Source organism: Dasypus novemcinctus, chromosome 10 (assembly GCF_030445035.2).
Source record: "Dasypus novemcinctus isolate mDasNov1 chromosome 10, mDasNov1.1.hap2, whole genome shotgun sequence".
Lineage (NCBI taxonomy): Eukaryota > Metazoa > Chordata > Mammalia > Cingulata > Dasypodidae > Dasypus > Dasypus novemcinctus.
The window spans coordinates 60,260,826-60,279,984 of NC_080682.1; the positions used below are offsets into that span (position 1 = coordinate 60,260,826).

At 36.5% G+C, this 19,159-nt stretch overlaps 1 protein-coding gene across 1 annotated transcript in view; it reads right to left on the reverse strand.

The window, feature by feature from the left end:
- Positions 1-19,159, reverse strand: part of ELP4 (elongator acetyltransferase complex subunit 4) — a 287,779-nt gene that overhangs the window by 160,422 nt on the left and 108,198 nt on the right. The gene's annotated exons all lie outside the window — the stretch shown is intronic.

Sequence of the window (19,159 nt, forward strand, 5' to 3'; positions counted from 1 at the left end):
CAGGCTCAGTTACCTCCAAGAAAATTAATGATTTAATGAAGCAACCTAATAGATGAAACCATTATAGCTTTTCAGAAGTAATCATAGATAATTAACTCATTGTTAATGAACTGCTATGCCAAGTACACCTGAATCAATGTTCTGATTACCTAAGCTCATCGTCCATCAAAATTTTTCCTTACAACAAACTGATAAATATTAATTCAAAAACTTGAACGTTGAACACAAATGAAGATGAGTATACTCTCCACTCAATTTACTGTTTATCTACTTCCTTTTTTTAAAAAAGGCAATAATATAAATGTATGAATTTAAGATTTACCTAAATGAAATTTTTTCCCACACAAATACTAGTAGCATTAATGTTACTATTTTAACATATTTTATAAATGCTATGAAGCATCTCAAAGAAAATTTAGCATGAATGAAGAAAAGCTGTTTTACATTAATTGAATTTAAGAGTCTGCATAATGGATAACCTATGTTCTTTGGCTGAACATTACATGTCATGATGAGAACCTGGAGCCTAGCTAGTCCACAGACACTGAGGTGTCTAATGTGGTAAAAGGTATAGGTGACATTAAGGATGGGAAGAAAAGTATTCGCTTTACTGTGATCCTAAGTAAAGCAAAATACAAGTGGAAGATACGCTTAAAGAAAAAAAAAAACAATTTGAAATATACATATAACATTAAAGAAGAAAAGAAACTAGGGGGAAGCGGACTTGGCCCAATGGATAGGGCGTCCACCTACAACATGGGAGGTCCGCGGTTCAAACCCCGGGCCTCCCTGACACGTGTGCAGCTGGCCCATGCGCAGAGCTGATGCACACAAGGAGTGTCGTGCCACGCAGGGGTGTACATCGCATAGGGGAGCCCCATGTGCAAGGAGTGCGCCCCATAAGGAGAGCTGCCCAGTGTGAAAGAAAGTGCAGCCTGCCCAAGAAGGGCACTGCACACACGGAACAAGATGACCCAACAAAAAGAAACACAGATTCCTGGTGCTGCTGATAAGGATAGAAGTGGTCACAGAAGAACACACAGCGAGTGGACACAGAGAGCAGACAACTGGGAGGGGGCGGGAAGGGGAGAGAAATTAAAAAAAAAAGAAAAAAAACTAGGAAATGTGGCAGACTGCTTAGTTTGCAAATTCAGTGGTAGGTGGTTCGGCAAAAATATATGTGTATTTCTGTAAATATTTTATGGAACAGCCACAGCTAGCCCCAAAGGACCCATCTAATAAAAGAAAACCAAGAGAAAAAAAATGCTATTTTGTGTAAAACAAACATGGCTAAAGAAACAAAGTAGTTTAAAACATGGTTATTTCTCATAAGGTAATTCCTTTTTCACTGAAAACACAGTAGATTACATGTGCACATTTTTCCTCTTTCATCAGTGATAAAATATGTTTATACACAATGATATTCCTTTAGGACGATATATTTCATATCTTAACACATATTGCCCTGGCTAGCTCAACTTTCAGAACAAAGTGCTGCTATTTGAAGGCAATAGATTCAATTCCTATATGGGTCAATTAGCTTTGTATGGGGGAAAAATCCAGATTCTGAAGTGAATTCCAGCCAAACATTTGACAAATGTCACTATGGGTTAAAGGAGGGCAGGTCAAGAATATATCCAGTACATCCTAACCCAACAATAATGAATCTAACCAAAGACAGTTGCTACTTCACATGTCTAAAAAGTTTCTTAAGCAATTTCCTTTTGCCCAAAATAGTTTAACAATAAAATTTGTCTAAGTACTTGGTAGTAAATTTACAATCAGAGGATGCATTATTAAACACCACATACAAATACTTCTTAGTTTTTTAGCTGCCACCATTTATCCCATCAACATAATCTGTTTCAATTTCATATTACATTCTTCTAGTTTGTATAATACATCTCAGATTTTCTCAAAGGAAGAGACATAAGAAAAATGAAGACATAAAGCCAATACATTTTTAAAAAAGATTTATCTCCTCTCCCTCATGTCATCTGCTTTCTGTGTCCATTTGCTGTGTGTTCTTCTGTGTCTGTTTCTATTCTCATTAGGCAGCTCCGGGAACTGATCCTGGGACCTTCTGGGGTGGGAGAGAGGCAATCATTCTCTTGTGCCATCTCAGCTCCCTGATCTTCTGTGTCTCTTATTGCCTCTCCTCTTTTCCTCTTTTTGTTGCATCATCTTGCTATGCCAGCTCTCCACATGGGCCAGCATTCCTGTGCAGGGCTTCACTCCTGAGTGGGACAGTACTCTGTACAGGCCAGCACTCCGTGTGGGCCAGCTCGCCTTCACCAGGAGGCCCTGGGCATCGAGCCCTGGACCTCCTATATGGTAGATGGGAGCCCAATTGCTTGAGCCACATCAGCATCCCAAAGCCAAATACATTTTAATATCTTTCCTTATTTAACACTGATACAATATAATTCAGTCACCAGCAAGGTTTAGAGCTTTGTAAATAATAAAACAAATGTCTCCAAATTATATGTAGCTTTCTAGGAAAATAAATATTTCAGTAACAAAATAAAGTGGAAAAAAAAATATGTATGGGAAGTGGCTGTGGCTCAATCAATTGGGCTCCTGTCTACCATATGGGAGGCCCTGGGTTTGTGTCCTGGGGCCTCCTTGTGAAGGCAAGCTGGCCCGTGCACCAGGGAGAGCTGCTAGCCTGCAAGTGCCGTGGAGTGCCGCCTGGTCTGCAAGCAACACAGAGTGCCAACTCAGCAAGGTAACAACAAAAAGGGAGACAAGTGAAAACACAAGAAGAGTGCACAGAAAATGGACATGGAGAGATAGAGAGCAGATAACAAGCAAGCCATGGGGTGGGGTGGGGGGGATAAATAAAAAATAAATACAGACACACAGAAGAATGCACAGTGAATGGACACAAAGAGCAGACAGCAAGGAAGCTGCAAGGGGGGAGAAATACATGTAAGTATATTAATTGTGAATACTAATTTTGGGGTACATGGGATTAGATCTTTTAAAGATGAACTAGTTTATATGGTATTGATTATAAAATACTAAATATAGCTAATCTCCATGAGATACATTTTTTTTACTTAGAGAAGTTGTGGGTTTGTAGAACAATCATGCACAAAATACAGGATTCCCGTATACCATCCTATTATTAACACCTTGCAATGGTGTAGTATATTTGTTACAATTGATAAAAGCATTCTTGCCTGCAATATTTATACTATCTTATTTGTTGAAAATAAAATATCTTCTTTTTTATCTAAAATTTTGGTTTTGTTACTAAATCCCTTTAATTTTATTCATTCATTCATTCATTCATTCATACATTACCCCCTTTGTGGCTTGTTCCTTTCTTTGCTGTCTCTTCTGTGTCCATTCGCTGTGCATTTCTTTTCTGTGTCTGCTTGTCTCCCTTTTGTTGCATCATCTTGTTGCACCAGCTCTTCATGGCGCACGGGCCTTCAGCTCTCTGTGGCACATGGGCCAGCTTTGCCTTTACAAGGGCGTCCTGGGATGCGAACCCAGGGCCTCCCATATGGTAGACAGGAGCCCAACTGATTGAGCCACAGCCACTTCCCTAATTTTGATGATGTTTACTTTTTTTTGTTGTTCAGCAGATTGATAAGATGGGTTGGCAAGAAAGTATCCTAGTTATAAGCAAGACTCTGGTCTCTTTATTAATGTTTCCAAACATTTAACAAAGTACTTAAAAAAATGTTTCAAAAGGCAGCACATTTCAAATGATGTATACTATTTAACTTGATTTTTCACAAAATTTTTTTCAACAACTTTTATATTAAAGTGATCTATGCTGAGGATACACAATTTTTTTTTAAAAATTGTTTTAATTTTAATTTTTAAAATTTCTCTCCCCTTCTCCGCCCCACCCCCTTGTCTGCTCTCTGTGGCCATTCGCTGTGTGTGTTCTTCTGTGTCCACTTGTATTCCTGTCAGCGGCACCAGGAATCTGAGTCTCTTTCTGTTGCATCATCTTGCTGTGTCAGCTCTCCGTGTGTGCAGTTCCACTTCTGGGCAGGCTGTGCTTTTTTTGTGCAGGGTGGCTCTACTTATGGGGTGCACTCCTTGCGCATGGGGCTCCCCTACTTGGGGGACACCCCTGTGTGGCACAGCACTCCTCAGCACTGCACGTGGGCCAGCTTACCACATGGGTCAGGAGGCCCTGGGTTTGAACCCTGGATCTCCCATGTGGTAGGTGGATGCTCTATTAGTTGAGCTAAATCCGCTTCCCTTGAGAATAAACAATTAGTCTTTAAAACTATACCAGTACAAAGAAAATAAAATAGGGAGTGGATGTGGCTTAAGCAATTGAGCGCCCACCTCCCATATGGGAAGTCCCAGGTTTGGTTCCTGGTGCCTCCTAAAGAAAATAAACACACAATGAGCAGAGAATAAACAAAAACAATGAGAAAGACAATGAGCAAACAATAAGCAGATGAGGAACAAAAACAAACAAGTAGGGAATGGATGTGGCTCAAGCAGTTGAGCTCCTGTCTCCTGCATGGGAGGTCCCAGGGTCAGTTTCCAGTGTCTCCTAAACGAACAGACAATGAGCAAAAAACAATAAGCAGACAACAAACAAAAACAGTGAGCAGACAACAAGTGCAAACAATTAGTAAAAAAAAAAACAACGCGCAAACAGATGAGGGAGCCAAATCGGGGTGGGGAGATTGAAAAAAAAAAAGAAAAGAAAACAATTTCTAGAACTTAATTTTTTCCTTTTAAAATATTGAGCATTTAAGTTTTTCATTACTTTAGTTAAAAAACCAAAATTGTTCCACATGCAGCAATTTACTTCTTTAAATCAATAACAAAAATGGACAAAAAGAGCCCAATGACATGAAGATAAATATATATTCTGATGACAGGTTTAACAGTTTTTAAAAAGTTGATGGGACAATGAGACTTTCTTGCCTATCAATATCCCTTCCTTATCCTCTGATTTTCAGCAAGGAACAATGGCATCAGAGAACTTTAATTTCTATCAACCAATGGCTTTGGGTTTGCTGTGAAAATCAGTTTTGTCATTCAGTTCTCATTAAGAAAGAAAAGAAAATTTGCTGCGAGAAAAAGAAGCAGATGTAGAATATCTATGTAAAAAATTAAGTAGCTAATACACTGCAGCTTCTCAAACAATGAATAAAAGAAAAATTTTAAAAGCCTTTTAATTTAATTAAAGAACAAATTTAAGAACAATGAAAAAGTGTGGGTAACAGCAGAAAAGATATTTGTGAAAAGATAAATTCCAAAAATATAATTATGAATATATGAAATTAAAATAACTAGTTGATAAAGGAAATGTTTACTCATAGTCAACAGGTTCTTGGGTTGGTTTTTATCAAGACTATATGATTTTCATTACATCAGCCAACAAATGATTAAGTGTCTGGCACATAGTAAATACTCAAAAATCTTTAGTATCACAGTCATAACATTGGTTAGTACAATGACTTTATGACGTAAATATAGTCATTATCCCATTTTATGGCTAAGAAAATTAAGATCCCTCAGAGGCTGAGGGATTTGTCCAAAGTCACACAAGAATTAAGTGACAGAAGTGGCACTTATAATTGAAGTTTTCTAAAACTCCAAATTACCTGCTGTTTTAGCTTATAATAAGATAATGTGGAAGAGTGAGGCCCAGGTTCAGTGAAAATCTGAGAGTTCAAATACACTAATGTGGCTCAGATGAGACATGAACATGGCTCAATTCAAGAGAGTCAAAGTAAGTGTAAAGATACATAGTTTTAGGAAGATATTTCTCTTTTTGCAATACTTAAGGCCTTCACCAATAGGCAGCACTTGTATTAACTAATTTGGTGTATGATATACAAGGAAAAGTCAATATTGAAAAATGTAGATTTACACTTAAATAAACTATATAGCACAGTGGAAAGTATGCTGAATATCTAGGTTCTAGTTCTAGCTGTGTCAACAACTGTAACTATATGTGTGATATGAGGCAAATTTAAAAAATTTTCTCTTGTAAAAGTTTTCTCATCCATAAAGTGAAGAGGTTGCATGAGTTATTCTGTTGTCCATTCTGACTGTAAAATTATATGGACCTAGCATGAATTTTCTCATTAAAAGGATTCATTGCTGGGTTTCTTAAAATAGGAATTTGGGGAGTACATTTAAATATTTATTTAAGTACTTGGCAGAAAAGCATAGGAAGAGAATTGTTATCATTCCCAATTAGGATAAATTTAAAGTGAAGATGAAGCATTTTTAACATTATGTAAATCAATGAGAAAATATGATCTGTATTACCAGAATTCTATTTACACATATATTTCAGGTATTTGTCTATGACAAATAGTGAGATATGCTTGTAAGGCAATACGTGCAATATCAAGTGTTTCAATTAATTGTATAAAATAGTTTGCTGAGCTAAAGTTATATTAGCATATCATTTGCATGTGACTATAGAGACAGTGAAATCTATTCACAAGCAATTTTCAAGTTAAAAATTTCATTACTCTTACTCTGAAGGCTGTCATTTCCTGATTTTTCTTCTCTGGTTCTTTTCACATAACAAGTTTGATTCTCTTTAATATGATGTTCAACTAAGAGAAGAACACAATGTTTAAAAATGTTTTAGGGGCACCCTGGAGGGCAATGACCAGAAGAGATCTCTGGGCCACAGATGGGAAAATACTAAGAATATAAGTCTGCAAGAATAGCATGTATAAGCTAAGCAATCTGTCTGACAGTGATACTGTTGAGAGGTTATGATCTTTCATGAAAGAGTTCAGCTCACCATCACTCTACCTTCTTTTAATTAATGATGTAAACAAGTCATTAGATTATGTCTCCTACTTCTCCTCATTGTAGCTGTTATCTATCTACCCTGGATCATTACTCGTTTTCTAATACTCTTGCCTCTCAGTTCTTTGGCCTTCTCTTCTTCAATAATCTTGTCCCCATCCAAACTATGCTGCTCACTCCCAGGGTCATATGAACCTTAGAGCTTCCCCTTGTCAACAAATGCTATCTCTCTATAATCTCAATTTCATGCACTCTTATCAACCACCACTTTTATCATTCTGCCTAATATCCCCATGCAATCATTTTACCTCACTGAGACTTTCATACTATTGTCTTCCATCTTTTCATTCATTCTTGATGTACTCTTTCAACTAATTAACCACCTTTTAAAAAAATTATGTATTTATTTATTTATCTTCCCTTCTCCACTCCCCCTCCCCCCCAGTTGTCTGCTCTGTGTTCATTCGCTGTGCGTTCTTCTGTGTCTGCTTGTATTCTTGTCAGTGGCACCGGGGATCTGTGTCTCTCTTTTTTTTTTTTGGGTTGCGTCATCTTGCGTCAGCTCTCTGTATATGCGGTGGCACTCCTGGTTAGGCTGCACTTTTTTCGTGCTGGGCAGCTCTCCTTATGGGGTGCACTCCTTGTGTGTAGGGCTCCCCTACATGGGAGACACCCCTGCGTGACCCGGTACTCCTTGAGCACATCAGCACTGCGCATGGGTCAGCTCATCACATGGGTATGCGGAGGCCCTATCCATTGAGCCCAATCTGCTTCCTTAATTAACCATCTTGAACCATGGTCAATCCTCATTGTTACTTCCTAGTCCTTCTCTTGCTTTGTTACACTTGTTCAGCAATTGTATTACTCTGGTTAAATCTCTTTGCCTACTCCACACTTAGTGCTACTGAAAATGTCTGGAAAAACACCACATCCAAGTTGACTGGTTTCATTTTAGATTCATGACCACAAATCTCAAAGGCCTTTAATGCTTCTGATAATCCTACTATATTAACTGTCACTCTTTGAGATGACTATTTCATATTCTCTCCTTTTTTATTCAATCTTAAATATTTCTTTCAATATCTTCATTTCTGGCTTATGACCTTTTCACTGAGAGAACAGAAGCGGCCATAAAAAATACCACTACATTTACCTACCCATCAACATCTGCGTCCACAAACTCTCCCTTCCCATATATTACAACAGATGAACTATCGAAACTATATACAAGGCAAGCACCTTCACTTGTACACAGACCTCATCCATAGGTCATCATAAGTCACTCCAGCAATTCTCTTCTCTCTATCCAAAATAGTCAACTTTTCCCACTTTTCTAGGTAATTCCTATAAGATATAAACAAACTGCTTCTTTCCCTTCTAAAAAAACAGACCTGACCCACTTCCTCTGCCAGCTACCACACTATTTCTCTAACTCAAACTCCTCGTGTTTTCTAATATTTGGTCTTTTCTTTCCAGTAGGTTTACATTAAATCTATTCCACTAGGCTTTTAACATCACCATTCCCTTGAAACTATTCTTATGATGTTTACCAGTGACCTCCCTGGGTTAAACTCAATGTTTACCTTTTTCTCCCTAACAATTTTATTGAGATATAATTCACATGCCATACGATTCACCCATTTTATGTAATAAATGGTTTTTAGTATATGCACAGTGTGCAACTATCACCACAATAAATTTTAGAATATTTTCTTCAGTTAAAAATGAAACTTTGGACCCATTTGCTATTATCCCTCAAATCCCCCATCCCTCCAAATCCTAAGGAGCCACTAATCTTTTTGTCTCATATTTGCCTATTCTGGATATTTCATATAAACAGAATCCCATTATGTGGATATATAACATTGTTTATCCATTTACCAGTTGTTGGACATTTGGGTTGTTTCTACTATTTGGCTATTATGAATAATGCTGCTATGAACATTCATGTATAGGTTTTTGTGTGGACATGTTTTCAATTTTTTAGGGCATTTATCTAAGAGTAGAACTGCTGGGTCAAATATTTTCCTGATGACTAATATGATGTTAACCATCTTCTCATGTGTGTGTTTTTTTTTTCTCTACTTGTATATCTTTCAGTGAGAAATGACTAGTAAGGTTTTTTAACCATTTTGAAATTGGGTTATTGTCTATTTATTATATATTGTCTATTTATCTATATATTGAAAGAGTTCTTAAATATTCTAGATACGATTCTACTGTCAAAGATATGATTTGTAAATATTTTCTTCTTGTTTATGGGTTATGTTTTAACTTTCGTGAGACTGCCCTTTGAAGCACAGAAGTTAAAATTTTGATAAATTCCAATTTCTCTCTTGCTTATTATTTCAATTTATTTATTTTTCTTGCCTGTGCTTTTGGTGCCTATCTACAAATTTATTGCCAAATCCAAAATCACAAAGATTTTCCCGTTTTTGTTTTGTTTTTTTCCTTTCAAGAATTTTATAGCTTTGGCTCTTACATTTAGGTCTTTGATCCATTTTGAGTTAATTTTGTACATGGTGTGAGGTAAGGGTCCAGTTTCATTCTTTTGCATGTGGATATACAGTTGTCCCAGTACCATCTCCTAAAAAGACTATTCTTTCCTCATTTCATGGTCTTGGTGCCTTTGTCGAAAATCAACTGACACTAGATATATGGGTTTATTTCTAGACTCAAATTGATTCCATCAATTTATATTTCTATCCTTAAACAGTCCCACACTGTCTTCATTACTGCTGCTTTTAAATCAGGAAGTGTGAATCCTCCAACTTTGTTCTTTTTCAAGATTGTTTTAGCTATTCTAAGTCACTTGAGTTTCTATATGAATTTTAGGATTGGTCTGTCAATTTTTACAAGCAAGCCACATGGGATGCTGACAGGGGCTGTGTTGCATCTCTAGATCAATTTGCAGAGTATTGACATCTTAACAATATTAAGTTTTCTGATTCGTGAACATGGGATGTCTTCCCATTTATTTAGGCCTTCTTTAATTTCTTTCAACGTTTTGTCATTTATTCCTAAATATTTTTTGATGTTTCATAAATACAACTGTTTTATTAATTTCATTTTCAATTCAGTGATTACTTTTTAGTTCTCATCTTACTGGTCTATCAATAGTATTTAATAGAGATGATCAACCCTTTCTCTTGAAACACTTTTATCACTTGGCATCCAGGATATCAGCCTCTCTTGATTTTCTCTAATTTCACTTCTTTCTTTTCAAGTCTCCTTGCTGGTTCCTCTTTTCTCTAATATCTTAAAGACAGACTGCCCAGTGCTCAGTTCTTGGTCTTCTCCATCTATACTCTCTTACAGATCTTAAGTTTCATGGTTTAAATATCATTATATATGCTGACAACTTTCAAGTCTTTCTCCTAAACTCTGAACTCAAGCATCTAAATGCCTAATGATATTTCCGTTTGGATGTCTAATAGGAATCCCTACCTCTATAAACCCCAAATTGAAATACTTATGACCAATACTCTTGTCTCCCAAATCTCGAAGAATCTGCCTCTACCCTTCCAGCTGTTTATGCCAAAACCTTGGGAGTCAAGACTGACTCCCAACATATATGCAATCTATTGGGAAACCTGTTGGCTTCACCTTCAAATACATTTGGAATCTGAGCATCTCTTACTTCATCTATTGCTGCCACCTGGTACATACCTTTTGCTTCTCTCACACAGATTATTAAAGAAGTCTCCTAAACAGTTCTTGCCATATTTCTTTTTCTCTCATCCCTACAGTTTATTCTGAACCCAGAAACATAATGCAAAATGTTAAGTCAGATTATTTTAATCTTCTACTCAAATCCCTGCAAATGCTCCCCATTTCCCTTAGAGTAAAAGCCAAAGTCCTTCCTTACCATGGCCTAAGGTCCTATGGGATTTGTTACCCTATGCCTTCTATTACTACCCATGACCTGTCTGAGCTCACTCTTCCCCTCAATCTATTTCACTCACAATTTTTTTTCCTGCTGTCCCTTTAATATACCAGGCATACTCCAGTCTTAGGGTCTGTGGTAGGTTGAATTACACCCCCCACCCCCCAAACACATGTTCTTGGTCTTAACTCTAAGTTACTGTGGGTGTGAGCTCTTTGTAAATGGGGTCTCTTGAAGATGCTGTTTTGGTTAGGACGTGGCCCTACTTAATGAGAATAGGCTTTAATCTGATTACTGGAGTTCTTTATAAGCAGAAGAAATTTCAGACATAGTAAGAGAGAAAGCCATGGGGAGGAACTAAAAGCTGAAGGTCAATGGAACCCAGAAGAGAAAAGAGAGGACACTGCTATTGAATGGAAAAGCCAAGGAACCTAAGGTATTGCCGCCAGAATGCCACTGACTCTGGGAGGAAGCAACCCTTTTAGCCTCTGAAACTCTGAGCCAATAAATTTCTGTTGTTAAGCCAACTCATTGTATGGTGTTTGTCTTAGCAGCCTAGAAACTAAGATAAGTCTTTTGCACTGGCTGCTCCCTCTACCTTATCTTTTCATATCACCAATCAAATATCCCCTTCTCAATGCAAACTACCCTAATCAAAACATTCAAAATTATATTCCCTGATCTAGCCATCACTTTGATCTAACTTTTAAAAGTTTTATAGCACATATCACTTTCTAACATATTATATATTTTATGTATTTATTAAGTTTATTGTTTGTTTCCTTATGCTAGAATGCCAGCTCCACAAGGGCAGGAATCTGTTTTGTCCCCCTACTATGAGTATATAGTAGGTACTCAATAAAATCTGTTGAATAAATGAACATCTAAACTCATAGTGAACTTGTTTATATTTGAGAACAGTATAGAAGAGTGGATAAAAGCAAGAGTTCTAAGCCAAAAAACCTAGGTTTGAATCTTGACTCTGCCCCTTGAAAATAGCTGCGTGATTAAAAAAAAACACACACAAAAAACTAATTAAACCTATTGTGCTTATTGCCTCATTTTCAAAATGGGGATAATGCTACCAATTTCATAGAATTTTTGAAAGGAATAAATGAAATAAGTTAAGAACAATAACTGATACAGTATCAGTCTCAGTAATTGTTAGCTATTATCAATAACCATGGTGTCAATATAATATTCTTTAGCATATTAGTAATGTTCCGGTTGCAGGATGGATGGAGGTAGGGTGGATGAAAAATAAAATCAGGTGTGCTCCTAAGGAGGTGAGAAAGGATGGAAGTAATAGAACTATACCACTGAGAACTTCCAGGTGAGTAGCAAGAAAGACAATCTGTTATCAAGTCCTTTAATATATTTTCAGGAGTAAATTAAAAAGTTTGGGAGAAATAGGGAATATGATCACTATTCATTCAGGGGCCTATTTCTAAGGAGGAATGGACTGCCAAATGTTTTTCTTAAAGGAAAGAATGGGATAGGGAAAAGAAAGCCAACTGTCTCTGGATGGTAAATATTTGTCCAGGTAGTTATATTTTTTCCTAAAGTGGAAATAGCTTTATTGACTTACCAGTTAAGAAAAACACACGTTTATTGTAAAGAGTTTCAAATACATAAACATATGAACAGAAATAACGATGGCAGCTAAAAATTCATTAAGCTCTTACTAGCTAACCACTGTGTGCTAAATGCTTTATTTTCATTAACTGATATAAGAACCCTATGAAGTAGTTTCTATTACTATTAGTCCAATTTTACAGATGAAGAATCTCGGACTCAGGAGTTAAGTAATTTGTACAACATCGTATAGCTAGTAAGTGTGAAAGCCAGGATTCAAACCCAAACTATCTAACAAACAGTATCCCCCCACATTTATACCTTAGCTATGATTGTCTTTCAAGAAGGTTTGAAAAAACAAAAAGAAAATTACCCATAATCCAAACACCCAGAGATAAAAACAGTCAGAATTTCAATACATATCCTTATAGAACTTTTCCACAAATAGATATCATTATAAATAGGATGGGCTTTTTTTTTTTTAAGATGGGCTTTTATTACATATTCTATTTACCTCCCCACTTTGTCCAGCTGCAAGGTATTCCATTTTATGTAAATAGGATATTATATGCTATTTCTATAATCAGATTCTTAAACTAGTTGTGAAAAGTCAGTCTCTACTTTCTTACTTCCCATCCATTCACCAGCCCTATCCAACTTCTGTTTCAAGAGACTATTTTCATCGAAAAAATAGGTCTTGGTAAGTTTACCAACATATTACTAATTCCAATGGACACTTTTCATTCCCATCTTATAGCAGCATTTTATACCTTTCAGCAATATAGTTATCTTCTTAAGAAAACTATTATCCTTTGGTTTCTGGGATACTATAACTCCCTTGTTTTCCTCCCTGAAAGCTTCCTTTTCAGCTGAAATGTTTCACTCCATTCTGGGTCCCTCTTCCCTTTACTAGTTGATTGTATCCATTGCTATGGGTTTAACCTCCAAATGTATATGTCCAGCGCAAATATCTTCTTTGTTACACTTCTTCACTTGAATGTCTATAGCACTTAAAATTTTATTACCTTCCCCTTTCAACCTTTTCCTACTCAAGATTTACCTACTAGAGTAAATGACACCATCATAGACTGAGTGGTTTTATGCCAGAAATATGGGATTCATACTTGGTTTCTCCTTTTTCACCCTTCACTACTAACTTATGGTAAGAATAAAGATTATCTCAAATCCATCCACTTTCATCTATTTTCACTGTTATTAATCTAATCCATGCCATCACCTTTTACCTAGACTAACAGCTTCCTAAGTGACATCAGCTTTCATTCTAGCTCCCCTCCAATCTGGCTCTACACAGGAGCCAGATTAATCTCCATCTCCAATCCTAACATCTTCAAAGTACTGAAATAGGACAATGAATGTTCATGTATTCCAGGCCTAGATTCATTAATTGTTAACATTCTGACACATTTGCTTTACCTTTTTCTGTCTACATTAATTTATATGTGTGTACAAACACATTTATTTTTCTTCTGCTAAATCATTTTAAAGTAAGTTGCAAATGTTATGACCTTCCAGTATGTATTTCCTAATAAGAACAAAATCCTATATAACCCACAATATTGTTAACATATCAAAGAAAAATATAGTAATTCCAGAAAAACATCTAAGAAATAGTCCATATTCAAATTTCTTTAGTAGTCTCCAAAATTGATTTTATAGTTTTTCATGAAAATCCAGAATCTAATCAAGACTCAGGTATTACATTGGGCTAAATATCTTTTAATGTAGAACAGTTCCCTATTTTTTGTTTTGTTTTTATGACACTGACTTTTTAAAATGCTGAGACCAATTGTCTTGTAGAATGTTCAACATTATGGATCTAATAGTTTATTCACTAATATTCAGGTTTAATATTTTTTGCATTAAGTATTACAAAAGTGATGTTTTATATTTATTGCACCTGTCAGGATATACAGAATCTCATATTGTTCCACTCTTGGTGATGCCAATTTTGATGACATGGAGGTGACTGTTGGATCTCATAATGTAAAGTACATTTGCCCTTTACAATTATTAATAATACAAAACACGTGGGGTGAAATTTTGGAGTCAATGTGAATATTCTGTCCTCCAACAACTTTCAACTCAATGGTTTTTAGAATTAAATGACAATCCTTGCTTGACTCAATTATTACTCTGGTGGCTGCAAAACGGCAATTTATTAATTCTAATAGTTCTATATTTATTAGCTTATATTTTTGTATAAAGAGGAAATTTTTCTCCTATTCTTCTCTGTATTGGGTTCAAAATTTTAAAAAAATCTATTATAATTAATTACAACCATTACTCTTTTTAATGCTCAAATTATCTTAATTTGGCTAGGAGGAACCTGTTAAACCAACACCAATGCCCTTTAGAATGGACCCCATATAGCTACTTAAAGTTACATTAATTATTACTAAATTAAATTAAAATTCCAGTGCTTCTGTCTGACTAGGCATATTGCAAGTGCTCATTAGCCACATGTGGCTAGACACAGAAAATTTCTGGCATTGTAGAAAGTTCTATTGGTCAACGTTATGTTAAAAGTCTCATTAGGGTTGTTTTGGAGAAATTTATGAGCTACTAAGGAGACCAGTTAGGAGACTATCCTAAGAGTACCGGCAAGAAATGCGGGTAACTTAGACTAGCATGGTAGGGATGAAGGTTGTAAGAAGTGATCAGGATCTGGATAAACTTAGAAGATACAGCTGACATGATTTGCTGATGGACTATAGGAAGGGAGACAGAAAAGAGTCAAGGGCCAAAGATGACTCTCATGAAAGAAGAATTAAAGTTTGGAATGTCATACATAAACCAGAGAGAGTATGCTTATAAAGAAGATGACTGGGATTAGGGATGGGGGAATAAAAGGGGAAATAAAATAAAAAACATGTAAATGCAATGCCTTCCCCCCAGCGCGGGACATGACACCCGGGGATGAGCCTCCCTGGCAACGAGGGACCTCTATCAACTACCAACTGATGATGCAACTGGAAAAGGACCTTATAAGGAGGGTTCAATGCGGATCAGCAGAATATCCATGTCTACATAAAATACCATGACTTTAAGATGCTGTTTGACCTAAAGTAAGGGGGAAATGGAAAGGAGAAATGAGTTTATATGGCTACGAGTTTCTAAAAAAGAGTCTGGAGGCTGGCAGAGGGTTTGCCCTCATGCACAACTGAGCAGAGTCAGAGAGACAGATAAAGCAGATACAACCCCCAGATATTGGTTCCTTTGAGGGCTAAAGAGACCCATGGGAGTTATGGTCATGGCCGATGGGGTTAACTACCAGGGCAGATGGCCCCTCTTTGGAAATGGTGTTTATGTGTGATGAATCTGGACTCAGATGGAATCTCCCTTCATAAGACTTTCATGCTAATGTGCTGGAGGTGCAGTTAATGTTGGGGTTTAAGATATATTTAGGGGATTTGAATCTCTGGACTGACAATGTGATAGCCAGATCCTGAGCCTCAACAGACTCCAGCACCTACAATCTGATTTATTGGACTTACCAAACTCAGCTAAGATGGAGTTGAAGAAGGACAACCACCACACCATGGAGCCTAGAGTGATTACAACTGAAAATGGGAGGATTGCATCCAGCATCCAGGTGGAATCTGACCCTCCTCTTGACATAGAGGTGCAATGGACACAACCAATCCAATGTCCACATAGAAGAGGTGGCATTGGATTGGGAAAAGTGGACATAATGGACAAAGGGTATGGGGAAAGGCAGGAAGAGATGAGAGGTGGAGGCGTCTTTGGGACATGGAGCTGCCCTTGATGGTGCTTCAGAGGTAATCACCGGACATTGTAAATCCTCACAGGGCCCACTTGATGGAATGGAGGAGAGTATGGGCCATGATGTGAACCAATGTATATGAGGTGCAGAGGTGCCCAAGGATGTACTTACCAAATCCAATGGATGTGTCATGATGATGGGAACGAGTGTTGTTGGGGGGGGGGAGAGGGGGGGTGGGGGGGTGGGGTTGAATGGGACCTCACATATATATTTTTAATGTAATATTATTACAAAGTCAATAAAAAAAAAATAAATAAAAAACATGCATACAATGAAGTTAGTGTGCCATGCATGAACTGAGCAGTAGCATGACCAACTAAATTCTGTGTACCTGGAGGCCTCCTTAAAGGACAGAGAGAAGGAAGAAAGTAAAGCAAACATGCAAGCAAACAATTTTTCTTCATTGGTCAAAATGATGTCCAGGGTAATAGTCCCTTTTCTAAACCGTCATACATTTTATTTTTATCTTACTTACAGCACTACCAAATAGGCAATAGGTAACATGCTTCTTTGCACTTGCATCTTGCTTTTCTGCTAGTTCTGAGATTTGTATTATAATTCATTATATTTTTTAATAAAGTAATACATAGTATACTTCTACACATTATTTCTGTTTGGACCTTTTAGTCTTATCTAGAAGATTTCTTCCATAATTCCTTTTTTCATGAGTGTGACTTTTTCACTTATAACCTCTCTGCTTCCTAATCTATCAGATTCATATTTTTGAAACGAAAGATACTCTTACAAGGCTATATTTCAATTATTGGTTTATCCCACTAAATTTCTGTGCTAAGAATAAAACTGCAGTTACTCTTCCTGTGTTAAATCTGAATTATTCTATATTTTGTGCAATGGTCAACTCATTCATCAGCTATAGATTCAGCACCTGTGCCCTAGGTTTGGGGATTATGTAAGAACGAAGAATAATTTCCTTAAGGATTTCCAATGCTTGATAGGGAAGACAAACAGGTAGATAGGACAAATAATTACAGTGTAATGTGATAAGAATGAACAACAACAAAACCCAAACAATCAGGAATGTATGGGGGCACAGCTATGATTTGTCCAGGAAAATATAAAAAAGGTTTATATAGAGGTCCCATTTAAGCTGGTAAAGAAACTTGCCACGATAGGAATGTAATTACTTCTAAAATATTAAACATCATTTCCATTCTCTTTCCATTTATTTTCATCTAGAAATTCTTCTAGAAAGACAACTAGTTCTTTCAGAATTTGGTTCACTGAACTTCAAAATAAAACTCTTAATATAACTAACTACTAACTATGGTTAGGATAAACCCATAAAAACGAAACCTTTCCTTCAAAGATACACATAAAAATAAATTCATTCTCTTTACTACCAACCGTATGTAAACAATACTCAAGATGTGATACACCTATAATAAAAAAGTAATATTTTACAATTTAGTAATTTAAGCAGTATATTATAGATTTGTTAATCACTAAAGAAGCTGAAATATGATTCCCACCCTGAAGCATGGTAATAGCTTTCTAGTGAGAAAACAAAACTGTACTTGAGCCTCCATGTGAAGGAAGCTTAATTCAAAACAATATTAAATTAAGAAAATCTTAGATTACAGAAATATTCTCAAAATCAATTTTTCAATCATTCTTTTGAGACTAGATAATCTATTTTATGACAGTGAGATATCAAAACAAAACCATCTAGATAATATTACTGTGCTACCCAAGCATTAATCTGAAAGCATGAACATTTTACACAGGCAAAACTACCAATAATTTTAAACTAGTTACTGTCAATTTCAAATGTCCTTCAGTCTTTTTACTATAAAAAATATTCACGTTTCAATAGTGCCTTTGAAAATTATGAAATTATGCGTTATGTCCTCACATATGATAGTGGGACACAGCTATCTCTTCTAGCCTTAATTAGAGGAAAAGTATAGACAACAGCAAAGCTTAGCTTTATTATTTTATAAATGAAACAGTAATGCTCATTTTAGTGAAATTATAATATGCTTTTCATAAATTAAAGTAACTCTTACATGGAAAAGGACCCATTTTAAAAATGAATTTAAATGTTTAAAGTTAAATTACACTTAATTAAGCATTTAAGTTCTATACGAGATAAATGAATGACCAGTTAAATACTATGAGATGAAATACTGCTTTGATAATTAAAATCTACAAATTGTTTATTCTGTGCAAAACTGCTAGTTTTCAAAAAAATTCTGTAAACATACACATTTTTAAGACTATAGGACTAAGGAAGTGGACATAACTCAACTGATAGAGCATCTGCCTACCATATGGGAGGTACAGGGTTCAAACCCAGGGACTCCTGGCCAGTGTGGTGAGCTGGCCCACATGCGGCGCTGCCATGTGCAAGGTGTGCTGTGCCATGCAGGGGTGTCCCCCACATAGGGGAGCCCCACGCTCAAGGAGTGTGCCCTGCATTGAGCTGCCCAGTGTGAGAAAAGTGCAGCCTGCCCAGGAGTGGCACCGCACACATGGAGAATTGATGTAGCAAGATGACACAACCAAAAAGAGACACGGATTCCTGGTGCTGCCAAGAATATAAGTGGACCCAGAAGAACACACACCGGGGGCGGGGGGGGGGGGGCGGGGAGGAGGGAAAAGAAAGAAATAAATCTTTTAAAAAAAAGACTATAGGAGTACATATTCACAGCTGACCAAGGTGTATAACTTCTTTTGTACCCAGCTTGGTGTGCTGTGCTTCTACTACTTCAGTAAATGGAAAGGAGAAAAAAAAAGAGAACTTACATAAATTAATATTGGCTCTACAACTTAATAGTTGAAACTCAGATAAATTATTTCACTTCTGTGAGTTTCAGTATCTTCTGGAAATGAGAATATATATTTTTATATGGGTGTTACAAGGACTTATCTCATGATGAGATAAATGTAAAGTGCATAGTAGAGTGACTAACACATAGTAGATGGCCATTAAATAGTAGCTTCTTTTTATTTATTTTTTATTTGTTTCTCTCCCCTTCCCTTCCCCGTGCCCCCCCCCCCCCCCCCCGTTGTCTGTTCTCTGTGTCCATTTGCTGCGTGTTCTTTTGTCCACTTCTATTCTTGTCAGCGGCACCGGGAATCTGTGTCTCTTTTTGTTGCATCATCTT